General features: G+C 36.6%; 1 long non-coding RNA gene across 1 annotated transcript; it reads right to left on the bottom strand.

Moving 5' to 3' along the window:
* Positions 1 to 14,220: 14,220 nt before the first annotated feature.
* On the bottom strand, positions 14,221 to 14,786 carry LOC105805062. Its single transcript, XR_001137189.1, has 2 exons — positions 14,716 to 14,786; positions 14,221 to 14,374 (listed from the first exon to the last, which is right to left on the bottom strand). It is a non-coding gene; the product is annotated as an uncharacterized LOC105805062 (long non-coding RNA).
* Positions 14,787 to 14,804: the final 18 nt, after the last annotated feature.

Raw genomic sequence — 14,804 nt, 5'->3', positions numbered from 1 at the left:
AAAAAAAGAACAGAGGACTCAGATAGAAAACCATCCTCATATATCCATCTGATCTTTGACAAAGCAGACAAAAACATACACTGGGGAAAAACATCCCTATTCAATAAATGGTGCTGGGAAAATTGGATAGCTACATGTAGAAGACTGATACAGCACCTCTCACTGCTCACAAAAATTAATTCATGATGGATAAAAGACTTAAACCTAAGGAATGAAAGTATAAGAATTCTAGAGGAAAATGTTAGAAAAACGCTTATAGATATCAACCTAGGCGAAGAATTTATGAAGAAGACTCCAAAAGCAATCACAGCAACAACAAAAATAAATAAATGGGACCTAATCAAATTAAAAAGCTTCTGCACAGCCAAGGAAACAATCAATAGAGCAAATAATCTACAGAATGCGAGAAAATATTTGCATGCCATATATCAATAAAGGGCTGATAACTAGAATCTACAAAGAACTCAAACAAATCAGCAAGAAAAAAATCAAACAAACTCATTAAAAAATGGGCAAAAGACATGAACAGAAACTTTCAAAAGAAGATAGATTAATGGCCAACAAATGTATGAAAAAATGCTTAACATCTCTAATCATCAGGGAAATACAAATCAAAACCACAATAAGATATCACCTAACTCCAGTGAGAATGGCTTTTGTAAAAAAATTCCCCAAACAACAAATGCTGGTGTAGATGTGGAGAGATAGGAACACTCGTACACTGCTGGTGGGACTGCAAACTAGTACAACCTCTATGGTAAGTAATATGGGAATACCTCAAAGAGCTAAAAGTAGACCTACTATTTGATCCAGCAATCCCACTACGGGGTATTTACCCAAAGGAAAAAAAGACATTTTTAAAAATGACATGAATGTTTATAGCAGCATAATTCACAATTGCAAAGATGTGGAAACAACCCAAGTGCCCACCAATACATGAGTGGATTAATAAAATGTGGCAGATGTATACCATGGAGTACTACTCAGTTATAAAAAATGGTGAACTAGGCCGGGCACGGTGGCTCACGCCTATAATCCTAGCACTCTGGGAGGCCGAGGTGGTTGGATTGCTCAAGGTCAGCAGTTTGAGACCAGCCTGAGCAAGACCAAGACCCCCATCTCTACTAAAAAATAGAAAGAAATGATCTGGACTACTAAAAATATTTACATAAAAATTAGCTGGGCATGGTGGTGCATGCCAGCTACTCGGGAGGCTGAGGCAGAAGGATCGCTTGAGTCCAGGAGTTTGAGGTTGCTGTGAGCTAGGCTGATGCCACGGCACTCTAGCCTGGGCAACAGAGCAAGACTCTGTCTCAAAAAAAAAAAAAAAAATGGTGAACTTCCTGTATTGACCTGGATGGAGCTCGAGACCATTCTTCTAAGTGAAATGTCAGAAGAATGGGAAACAAACACCATGTGTACTCATCATTAAATTGGAACTAATCGAACAACACTTATGTGCATGTGTGGAAATAACACATTCATCAGAAATCAAGCAGGTGAGATGGGGGAGGAGGGGATGAGTAAATTCACATCTAACTGGCACAATGCATGCTATCTGGGTGATGGGCACACTTACAACTTTGACTCAAACTGTACAAAAGCAATTTATGTAATCAAAACTTTTGTACCCCCATAATACTCTGAAATAAAATAGTTTTTAAAAATAAGACTTTAAAAATAATTGTGAATATAAGATTGATTGTACTCCTAGGGATATTTTAGTAGGGCTTATTATTTTTATTAACTTTTGAGAAGATTTATACTTTTCCGGGATAATTTCAGCTCCTGTTTCCTGCTAGACTCCTTTGGAAGGTTGGCTGCATTTTTTGTTTTCTGTTTGTTATTTTGCTCCAGTTTGTTTCTCTCAAGGCTATAGAATGCATTCCGGGAGATTTATTTAAGGCTAAGAGGAGAGTAGAAAGTGTTAATCAGGGAAAAGCTACCTGTGTCTGACTGTACTCTTTTCTTCTGAAAATGAATGGGCTGAAAACTTGAAAACTCACTTATTCATGCAGCAACTATTTAATGAGCATCAACTAGGTGCCAAGCACTATGATAGGTGCTAGGGATATATTAGTAAGGAAGATAGGCATAGACCCTGAATTTCTACAACTTATAACTTAATTAAGGGAGAGTATAAGACAATTGGTCTCTAGTGAAAGGCACAATTATAGAAACATCAAAAGTAACTACAATTGGTATTGTAGCAAGAAGGATGGAAAATTGGGGCATCTGCCAGTGAAACACTGAAATTAGTGTGGTAATTACATTTGCAAATGCTCCTGGAGACTTTAAGCACTATAGATATTCATTGACAGTCTCGTGGACTCATCAAATATCCCTAGACTCAGAAACAGCCGCAAGCAGAAGGCATTATTGAGAGACTACAGTAGCTTGTATTTGCTCCTTAAAGATACAAAATTCTAGGTAGAATCTGCATAAGTCAGGGTTCTCCAGAGAAACAACCAATTAGATCTATCTATCAATCTGTCTACCTGTCAGTCTGTCTACCTATCAATCAATCAAGAGCATTAGTATAAGTTGTTGGCTCATGCAATTATGGAGGCTAAGATGTTCCATGATCTACTGTCCGCAAGGTGAAGAATGAGAAATAAAAATAAAATCCTAAGCCCCCCAACCGACTGAAGAGACTGCCTCTTTGCCAAAGGGACCCCAGAGAGAAACTTTAAGAACTGAGTTCCCAGCCACAATGGACAGGAGGTGGGACACACCTCATTATACCTCCTCCCTCACTAACCGCCATTAGACTTACTTTCATAAGAGGTGAATGAAAACCATCCCTTTCAAAAGGCTTGTTCCACCACTGATTTCAACCAACCTCCTGATGCTACAGCTGGACTCCGCTCTCTTTTTGCGATTTTGACACAACTGACTGGCATTCCTCCCTGATAAGAGACCGCTGACCATGGGCTGGTTCTGGCCAGTTTACAGTGGCGGTGCACAGGATCCCGCTGTGTCCTCTGTGTCACCTTTTGACATTTAGCACCTAAGTTTAATACATTTAAATGTTAAGTTTCTACCCTGAAGTGAACATGGAACATATGTAACATGCATGCTTGTTTACATAGTTCCTGCTATAACCTGTTGAATACATATGCATATACTTAGCCAACCTGTACAGCATAAATTCCTGTCTCACCCTCCTCCTTCAAAGTGCCTGCTTTTGGTCTCTGCCAGTGTCCCAGCAGGAGACACTGTTATAGGAGATGACAGCTCCATAGGTAGTATTTCCTCTGAAGACTTCTAGGGAGACAAGATGTGGAGGTGAAGGACAGTGATATTGATGATGTTGACCATGTGTAGGCCTAGGCTCATGTGTGTGTTTGTGTCTCAGTATTTAATGAAAAAGTTTAAAATGTAAAAAAAAAAAAGAAAAAGAAAAAAAGCACATAGAATAAGGATATAAAGAAGGGAAATATTTTTGTACAGCTGTACAATATGTTTGTGTTTTAAACTAGGTGTCAAAAATTTTAAAAAATGAAACATAAAGTAAAAATGTTACAGTAAACCAAGGTTATAATTGAAGAAATTATTTTTAGATAAACTTAGTGTTGCTTGAGTATGTGGTGTTTATAAAGTCTGCAGTGTATACAGTCATGTTCTAGGCCTTTACATTGACTTGCCATTCATTCAGTGACCCACCCAGAGCAACTTTCAGTCCTGTAAACTCCACTTGTGGTAAGTGCCCTATACAGGTGTACCATTTTTTATCTTTTATGCCGTATTTTTACTGCACCTTTTTTTTGTTAAGATATGTTTAGATACACAAATCCTTACCATTGTGTTATGATCGCCTGCAGTATTCAGTACAGTAACAAACTGTATAGATTTGTAGTCCAGAAGCAATAGGCTGTTCCATATAGCTTAGGTGTGTAGTAGGCTGTTCCATCCAGGTTTGTGTAAGTACAGTCTCTGATGTTCACGCAATGATGCATTTCTCAGAATGTATCCCCATCATTAAGTGATATATCACTGTATTAAAGGATTCGCTGCAAAGAATTGGCTCATGCAATTGTGGGCTAAGTAAGTCCAAAATCCACGAGGCAGCCAGGGTTTCTCTAGCAGGGGCTGAAGCTGCTGTCCATAGGTAGAAATTCTTCTTCATCAGGAAAGCCTTAACTCTGTGCTTAAGGCCTTTCAGCTGATTGAATCAGTCCTACTTCGATTATCGAGGATAATCTCCCTTACTTAAAGTCACCTGTTTATGGACTTTAATTACATCTATAAAATGCCTTCAAAGAAATATCTAGGTCAGTGTTTGATTGAATAACTGGGGACTATTGCCTAGCCAAGCTGGTATGTCGAGAGACCCTCACAAGTGTTTTGCACACAAAATGAGGGCTAGATAATGACAGTACTGATCAACAAAGACTTCACCCTTTCCTTCTAATCCTCTATCTGTTGGGGCTGGAGGGTTTCCTCTCTTCCCCACTGCTGGTTTGTGAGGGCAGTATGGAGAGGGAAACTTGAATTGGTTGTAAGACTGACATTTTGATTTAGATCGGATTAAAATTTTTCAAGTAATCAAATGAGGCTATGCTAGTGGCCTGGATTTCTATTAGGAAAGCTAAATGATTTGTCTGATAAGTCATCCAGGAGTAGGAAGGGAGGTGTGCCAGTGTGTTTTAAGGCCCTGGACGGAGAAGAAAGCTCTTTCCTGATTGTAATATGAGTTCCACTCATTCAATAAGTTGGTCACACATATAAAGTACATGATTGCTGAATACAATATCAGTTGTCACATTCAAGCTTATTTCTTCACTTCCACATCTTTTCTTTTTGTCTTTTCTTTTAGTGCTTTCTCTTTGCTTTTACTGAGAATAAAACAAAAGAAAAAACCAGCTTAAACTGCATATGTGAAATACTAGAAAATGAGATACAATGCATTTTCCTTCTCTGGTGACTTTAAAAGTAGAATGATTAAAAAGTATTTTCTGCAATAATATTTGTACCCAGAAGCTGAGGATTGACAAAATGGACTTATCTGGTCTCTGTATGTGTAATTTTATGTTTTTTAGAAAAACACTTAAAAAATTCTCCTATCCACTACCCTTCCTCTGTTTCTTCTCCTTTTCCATGTCACAACTTTAAAAATTGATGTTGTTACACATTACTCTCATTATCTCGTTTTTGGATTTAACTGCCCTCTTTTGGTCAAAGCCAATGACTACAGTGTCAATGACAGTTGAGAAAGCAGTCAGTCCAAGGCCATTTCGGAGGGTGCTGAGATTACAGACACTCTCACAGGCTTTTTGTTTGTTTGTTTGTTTAATATCCAATCAAGAGTAAAGTCTGTTCTTTTCAATCACTAGAGGAAAGAACATTTTCTTATTACCTGGATTCTAGAAAAATTTATGCATTATTTTTGCTTTACTCAGATACAAATGGTTCATTAGTGGCCATTAAATCATTCCCTTTGTTACCGCACATGTTCAAGATAGATAATTTGATTAGCAAGATTGCCTGTGAAATGTATTCAGGTCATTACCAGGTAAGGACACTATTCCCAGAATGATAGTAAGAAAAAAAAAATAACTTTCAGTAGAAAGAAAAGTGGAAATATCAATAATAGGAGACCAATTAGTGAAGAAAAGAACAAAAGAAGAGAAACAAGTCCCCATAACTGGGCAATAGTCCCCAGTTATTCAATCAAACACTGACCTAGATATTTCTTTGAAGGCATTTTATAGATGTAATTAAAGTCCATAAACAGGTGACTTTAAGTAAGGGAGATTATCCTCGATAATCTAAGTAGGACTGATTCAGTCAGCTGAAAGGCCTTAAGCACAAGACCGAGAAACACTTCATATTCTTAACAAAAAGGAGACATTCAATTACAGGAAAGTAAAATTTCTGAGAAGTAAAGAGAGAAAGGAGAAGTTGGATGGTGGTAACACTGCTATAATATTGCTTCGAAATGGTCCGTAATCATATATACATAATTTCAGTATATGGCACACAATCGTCACAGAATCACAAACATAGTCTAAGTTCCTAGGCCTTTTCTGTCCTTAAACAATAGCATATAATTTAATTTCCTCCACCTCATCTTGGCAGATGAATACCATGCTCTCTCTTTTTCTGTTTAAGTGTCTTCTGTGTTGGGTTCTCCAAGTCAGGAAATCTTTCCTCAGTGTTCTTTGGGACAGATCAGGCTGGAAATCAGGAGGTTTTCACTTTTTGACTGTTTTGGATCTACAAGAAGGACATTTTAATATTGCTCAACCCAAATATTTATTGTTCTGTCATGAAATAACAATTGATATATTTGAAATATCAGCCAGCTTCTCTGTTTTGTACCTCCCTCGTGTCTTCATCTCTGGTATTAAACATTCCTAAAACTTATTTTTATTTAGAATGCAATTCTTCTGAATCGCTTTCAGATGCCATGCCTTTATACGTAATACTGTGGTCTGTGACATCATGGGGCATTTGCTAAAAGAGTGTCTCACTATTATCACTGGGACTATTTTCCATGCTGCTGACAACCATTCTGCTGGTCTTCACGCTGACATTTTTTTGGTCTTACCAGAAGTTGTTAATGAAGGGCTTCAGACAACAACCAGAATTCCAATTCCTTTTTCAACCAGTTCTTAAATGGTTCATTGGCTGAAACATTGAGAAACAGTAGTTGTTCAGTGGAAATGTCAATGGGAAAACAACCAAGTTTATGCATGAAGAGGGAATGACCACAATAATTTGTGACCACTGCACACCCAACAATTATTTAAAATTCTGTGGCAGACTGTTTCTAAAGATATGTATCTTTGTATATCTGCCATCCAACTTGTCCTTTAAAAATAAACAATTTTATTGAGGTATAATTGATGTGCCATAAACTGCACCTATTTGAAATGCATATTTTGATGAGCCACAGGACCTTTTGTAATGTGTCCTTGTTATTCTGCCCACCAACAATTGGAGTATATTTTCCTTCTTCTTGAATCCAGTCTGGCCCTGTAACTCGCCTTACCAATTGAGTGCCGTGGAACTGATATTGTGTATCTTGTGGAGCTAGGTTACAGGAAGCCTTGCAGCGTCCACTGTCATATCTTGGAATACTTGTTCTTGGGATCTCTGACTTGTCAGGTAACAAGTTCACCTACTTACTGGAGAGACCAGGTAGAGAGGATTTGAGTTTAGATGGAGAGGGAGAGAGGCCAAGCTGCCTCTCCCAGCATCCTAGTCAAACCTTCAGATGATGCCAGTTCTAGTTACCATCTAATTGCTTGAGGTACCCCATGGGAGACCACTCGCCTTAGCCCAGTCAACTCACAGAACCATGAGAAATAATAAAATGGAAATTGTTTTGGAGTGGTTTGTATGCAGCAATTTATCAGCCAAAACGAAGATTGGTACTATGAATGGAACGATCATTTAATAAAATCCTAAAACATGTGGCATTGGCTTTGGGACCAGGTGGTGAGAAGAATCTGGAGGGGCCTCCAAGATATTCTTAGTAAAGGCTGGAAGGGCAAGGAACACATTTTTATTGGGAGCTGGAAAGAAGGTAACTTGTGTAATGTAGGGGCAGAAAGTTTGGCAGTGCTTTAGCTTGTGATAAACAGCCTAAGAAAGTATCCAGATAGCATGTGGAATGTACCAGCTAGTTTCTTTTCTTTTTTTTTTTGAGACAGAGTCTCACTGTGTTGTCCGGGCTAGAGTGCTGTGGCATCATCCTAGCTCATAGCAACCTCAAACTCCTGGGCTCAAGCGATCCTCCTGCCTCAGCCTCCTGAGTAGCTGGGACTACAGGCGTGCGTCACCATGCCTGGCTAATTTTTTCTATATATTTTTAGTTGTCCAATTAATTTCTTTCTAATTTTAGTAGAGACGGGATCTTGCTCTTGCTGAGGCTGGTTTTGAACCCCTGAGCTCAAACAATCCTCCTGCCTTGGCCTCCCAGAGAGCCCAGCTAGTTTCTTTTAGCTGCATGTGATGTGGTAAAGATAGGGATGGACTAAAGAAGCAACTGTTCAGTTTTCAAGCAGAATCTGGAGGAAACATTTCTGAGCCAGATTTTTAGATTTGAAAGTAAAACTATTTCTCATCCCCATTCTCTTTGAGTAAAAGACTATAGAAGTAATAAGTGACCTCGAGACAAAGATCAAATCCAGACTCTTTCACTAAAAGTATGTCCTCAGGGTCAAGATTTTAAACGTACAGCTGTAGACCTTGGTTAAGACCTTGGAAAGATTTGAGATGATGCCTCCTAAACCCTCCCAGCTAGAGAAAAAGTCTTCTAAAAATACCAATGACACGTCTCTTAGATCTTTTCTGTTATATTAGAGGGCTTCTAAGAAACTTACTGGCATTATCATCCAGTGCCATTATTCTCATTCCAAGGTAGAGAAAGGCCTATTTTGAAGGGATTGTCAGTGTGGCTACAATTTCATAAGAGATCCTTGCCTGGACCATGAGAAGAATCATCCAGCTAAGCCCAGTCAACTCATGAAACTGAAATGTAATTACATTGTTGTTTTAAGTGATTAGATTTTGGGATGGTATATTATGCAGAAATTGATAAATGAAACAGATATTATCCATTGTAAAATGTGTTCCAATTTCAAGGATGTTAAAGTGTGAAAAAATGTGCAATTTAGAATTGATGAGATACAAAAAAAGAAACATACACAAATTATATGAATAGGTAATTTGCAGCAGAAGAAATTCTAATGGCTAACATGAAGAGATGCTTCACCCCTCTAGTAATCAGAGAAGTAAAAATTAAAACAATCAAGAAATAAGACTTTTTTCTAAAAAAGTACAAAAAAATTAGAAAGTTACATAATGATAAATATTGGCAAGATATAGGGGAAATGGGACCTGTTTGTGTATTACTGAAGGAAGTATAGACTGGTACAGATATTCTGGAAAACATTCTTGCTGAATACTGAAATTAAGTTTGTATATATCCTTTCATCCAACAATTCCAGTCCTGGCTCTATAATCCAGAGAAATTATCACACAAGTCAATAAATAGACATGTATTAGGATATTCAGGGCATCATTGTCTATGGTAGTCAAAATTAGAGACATCATAGATATCCATCACTAAAGGAATGAATCAAATTTTGGTACAGGCATATTATTTTAGTGGAATACTACACAGAAGTTGGAAGCACTATACAAAATGTACAAATAGCAACATAGAAAGATGTTTAAAAATATTAAGGGACTTCAAGTTTCTGGTATGACATATAAAGAGCTTGGAAGTCACCACTCCTATCCTCACAAGGAAAAAACTGAAATACTGAAAATCAACAGCTTTTCTTAGATTCATTCAAGAATTGAGGTGATGGGGCAAACTACCACTCAGAAAACTGAAGAGACAGGTAGATACAGAGAATCACAGAGTAGTGAGAGCAGATACCACCACTGTAGCCAGCATCAGGGTAGGAGAACTTGAAGGGTGATTGACTAATTGCTGGAGACTGAACATGCATTAACTTGAGAGATAACATATCCTGGAGGCCCAGCCTTAAGAAGGCCCTCACACATTTGTGAATTTGACTTCTGGAAGTCCCACCAGGTTCTCACCGTGAAGATCAGAGAAAAATTCTCCTCATGCTTCTGGGGTGGGAAACAGTGGCCATTTCGAAATATATCCAGAACCTTCTGTTCTATTTAACAAAAGCCTAGCTTCAAGGGTAATTATTTTACCAGAGCCCAATCTTGGTAGAGGAAGGAAAAATACTCAACTTCAGCCTTTTCTAGCCTTTAACAGAAGCAACAGGAGCACAGGTTCACTGAAGGACTGATACCTAATACTAATCATACGATTTTAGTTCCTTCTCCCCACATCAAAAGGGCTCCTGTACAATAACAGGCAATTACATCTGAACTGCAAGGCTTAGACCCTAATTAAGAAATCTCTGGGGAAACCCAAAGACAAAAACAAGGGCAATAGAGGACATTTCAGCTTCTGATACTTACAGCTATAGCAGAATAAACACAGCCAAACTCCTAGCTAGATAAACATAAAATCTCACACTAAAGACCAATTTACCTCAGTTTCCTTTACCCAATATATCATGTCCAGATTTCAGCAAAAAACTATAGGATTCGCTAAAAGACAAAAAGCCATATTTTGAAGACACAAAGCAAGTAGCAGAACCAGACTAAGATATGACAGAGATTTTGGAATTATCAGATTGGCAATTTAAAATAACCGTGATTACTATGCAAAGAGATCTAATGGAAAAAGCGGACAACATGCAAGAAGAAATGGGTGATGTAAGCAAAGAGATTAAAACTCTAAGAAAGAAATGCTAGAAATAAAAGTACAGTCACAGAAATAAAGAATGCCTTTGATGGGGCTAATCTGTAGGCTGGACATGGCTGAAGAAAGAAATCAGTGCGCTTGAAGATATGTCAATAGAAGTGAAAATTTTCCAAACTAAAAGTCAAAGATAAAAAAGCCTGAAAAAAAAAAATGGAACAAAATATCCAAGAATCATGTAACAATTATAAAAGGTGTAACATACATGTAATGGGAATACCAGAGGAGAAAAAAGGGAAAGGAACAAAAGGAGTACTTGAAGTAATAATGATAGAGAATTTTCCAAAATTATTGATGGACACCAAACCACAGACTGAGAAAGTTCAGAGAACACCAAGCAGGATAAATACCAAAAAATCTATACCTAGGCATATCAAATTCAAAATGCAAAAAATCAAAGACTATTAGAAAATCTTCAAAGAAGCTAGGAAAGGGGGAAAGGGAAACCTTGTCTCTGGAGGAAGAAGGAGAAGCATTATAGCGGACTTCTCTTCAAAAACCATGCAAGGGGAGAGTGGAGTAAAATATTTAAAGTATTGAAAGAAAAAAACTCATCAATTTATTATAGAATTCTGTATCCAGGTAAATTATCCTTCAAAAATGAAGGAAAATAGAGACTTCTCAGAAGAACAAAAATTGAGAGAAATTATTGCCTTGTAAGAAATGTTGAAAGAAGTTCTTCAGAGAAAAGGAAAATGATAGGCCAGAAACTTGGATCTATGTAAAGAAAGGAAGAGCATTTCAGAAGGAATAGATGAAGGTAAAATAAAGTCTTTTATTTTTCATATTCTTTACTAACAGAACAGTTTGTTTGAAATATTAGTAGCAACAAAATATTGGATGATTATAACTTATGGATAAGTGAACTATATGACAGGAATGCTATAAACGATGAAAGTGAGGTATGGGGAATGCTGTTACGAGGTACACGTACTGTCTGTGATGCAGCAAAGTGATTTTCGAAGGTGGACTTAGATTAGTTGTAGATGTATATTGAAATCTTTAGGCAAGCACTAAATATTTTTTTGTTAAAAAAGTATAATTGATATGCTAAGAGATGAGACAAAATGGAATCATGAAATATTCAATTAAAACCTGAGAAGACAGAAAAGAGGGTTTTTTTGTTAAAAAAAGGAGAAAAAATAAGGACAATGAATAGAAAACAGCTAAAACAAGGTGGAGATTAATAAAAATATATGAATAATCAATTTGAATGTGAATGGTCTAAGTACATCAATTAAAAGACAGAGACAATCAGAATGGATTAAAAAAGAAGACCCAATTATATGTTGTCTACAACAAACCCACTGTAAATATAAAGACATAGATTAAAAGTAAAGGATGGAGAAAAATATGCCAGCTAGCGCTACTACTACTACTACTACTACTACTACTAATGATAATAATAATAATAAAAAGGCTGATATGGTTATATCAATTTCAGACAAAGCACATTTCAGAGCAAGGAAAATTGTCAAGGATATGGAGGGATATTACATGTTGATAAAGGGGTCATTTCTTCAAGAAGACATAACAATACTGCATTTTTGTATACCTAATAACAGAGTGTCAAAATACACGGAGGCCAAAACTGACAGAACTGCAAGGAAAAATATACAAATCTGCTATTATAGTTGGAGATTTCAACATCAATTTACAAGTAAATGACAGATCTAGCAGGAAGAAAATCAGCAAGAATTTATTTGAATTGAACAGCATCACCAATCAACTAGAGCTAATTGACCTCTATATTCATTCAACAACAGCACTCATTCTCAAGCTCACGTGGAACATGCACAAAGATAGGCCACAGCCCGGTAAACAAAACACACCTAAACAAACCTAAAAGAATAGAAGCCATCCAAAGTATGTGCTAAGATAGCAGTAGCAATAAATTAGAAGTCAGTAACAGAAAGATAGCTAGAAAATCCCTGAATATTTGGAGATTGAATAACAAACTTCTAAATAACACATGCGTACAAGAAGTCTTAAGAGAAATTGAAAAATATGTTGAGCTAAATAAAAATGAAGATATAAGTTACTAAAATTTGTGGGATGTAGCAAAAACACTGCTTAGAGGAAACTTTATAGCATTGAATGAATATATGAGAAAGAAAGTTCTAGAATCAAAATCTAATTTTCCACATTAGGAAATCTGAAAAAGAAATAAATCTAAAGTAAGCAGAAGAATAATTTCTTAAAGAAATAATTAAAAAAAGCAGAAATCAATGAAATCAAAAACAGAAAATCAATAGAGAAAATCAACTAAACCATAAGTGGTTCTTAGAAAAGATCAATAAAATTGATAAGACTCTAGCTAGGCTAACCAAGAAAAAAAGAGAAAGGACACAAATTACTAATATGAAAGAGGGGACATTACAACTGATTCCATGATTTTATGGAAAAAGAGAAGAATAAAGGAATAACTATATGCAAATTTGATAACTTAGATGAAATGAACCAATTCCTTGAATGACATGCTCTACTAAAATACCTACATAAAGAAACTGATAATATGAATAGGTCTGTATCTATTAAATAAATTGAATACGTAATAACTTTCTAAAACAGAAAGCACCAGGCCCAAATGTGTTCAGTGATGAATTTTACCAAACATTTAAAGAAATTATACCAATTCTCTACAATCTCATCCAGGAAAGAGAAACAGAGGGAGCACTTTCTAATTCATTCTATGAGATAAGCGTTACCCTAATACTAAAACTAGAGAAATATCTTACAAGAAAGGAAAAGTACAGACCAATATTGCTTATGACAAAAATGCAAAAATCCTTGATAAAATGTTAATAAATCAAACCCAAAAATGTGTAAAAATAGTTATACACAACGCAAAGTGGGATTTATTCCAGTTATACGAGGCTAAATCAACATTCAAAAATTAATTAATGTAATCCATCATATTAACAGGCTAAAGAAAAAAATCGTATGTTATAGCTTCTGTTTTTTATTTTTGCCCAGCCTAAACACAGAGCTAAGGATTGCTTGAACTTCAAAGTCCTTTCAAGTTCTTAGCTTATAACATCCACATTTACCTTATGTCAAACCAAACACTCATTTTATGCCAAATGACTAAGACTCCCAGTACTGCCTCTAGAGAATCTCTTGGCTCTGAATCCTCCTGTGTTAACCTCCTGCCCACTTCTCTACAAACTCCTGAAGCATCAGCCTCCCCTTCCACGTAATGAATAATTACAATACTTACTGCAAAGAAAATGACAGAGAGAGAGAGAGAGAGACTAGATATTGTAAAACCTCTGATTTCTGCACCTGAATATCTCCTTCACTTTATGGCTATCCTTTCATTCTGGCTTAAAGTTCCAGAAGAAAGATGCTTCAGTATCATACTCCTATTTGGGATTTGAGTTATATATATTCTTTCTTCTGAGAAAACTTGCCTTTGCTTGTACCACCCCATCAACATTTTCAGTCCATCATCCATATTGAATTTGAGACCTAAGGTTAACTGACCGATCACTCTTATCAGTCAGTGGCAGATTTGGATCTAAATTAGGACACATAACTCCCAGTTCAGGTCATGTCCCAATCAATTATGCTGCCTCCTGATATAACCTACTCAACTTTGTATTTCATTACTTCTTTTTAATGTGAAAAGTCTTTTCTGGTCAAGTCAGTCTTCTGTTTTTTCATAAAAATCCACTCTTTGGCTTTTTCTCAGGGTATTTGCATAACCAAACACACCTTACACTCTCCTAGTACATAACCCAATACTTTGTTCTTTTCCCTGCAACCCCTGCACGAAGCCTGCTCAGACCACTGTTGCTGTAACATTTCTCATATTCCGAAGTCCTTCAGCCCTTGATTGCTATTGATTTTTATCTCAGGATTCTATTGGGAATCATATGGAAATGTTTATTGAATGAATGAAGAAACAGGGATAGAGATTGACCAGAAAAAAGTTTATTCATCAAGTCTTTAGAGATAAAAAACCAAACCAAAACAAAAAACAACACTTGTCTTCTGTGGAGTCCTGAGAACAGAAACTCCAGTAAAGCACTTTTCATTCATGTGGTCTTCAAGCATTTCCTTGATCTGATAGTGGAAAGAAAAAGAAAATTAAGACGAGCTTCAGTTTCCATGAGCAGAGAGTATTCTTTCCCTTAGATCTGGGTAGCATAGTGCCTAAGGAAACCCAACTGGTACAGTGGAAAATGAAATCTATTACAGATAATTGCCCGGGATGCAATCCTATGAGCTGCCTGAGGTTTGATAGAGTCAGTGGCCCTTTCCAATAAACGTGTTTCTCTATAATAATATGCAGTGTGAGCAATATGATCTCTATGAAAAATATTTAGCCACAATTTTATGAAGGAGATTTGAGGGACAAGCCAAAGGAATTCTGACTGTCTTTTGAAGGAGTGTGAATTGCTTACCTTTGCTGCAAGGAGCATTGTACTCAGCAATTGCAAACTCATCTGAAAAACAAACAAAAACCATTACGTGAAGTGAGAGGGAAAACAAA

Source organism: Propithecus coquereli, unplaced genomic scaffold (genome assembly GCF_000956105.1).
Source record: "Propithecus coquereli isolate 6110/MARCELLA unplaced genomic scaffold, Pcoq_1.0 Scaffold124, whole genome shotgun sequence".
NCBI lineage: Eukaryota > Metazoa > Chordata > Mammalia > Primates > Indriidae > Propithecus > Propithecus coquereli.
This window is presented reverse-complemented; position numbering and strand designations above follow the sequence as displayed.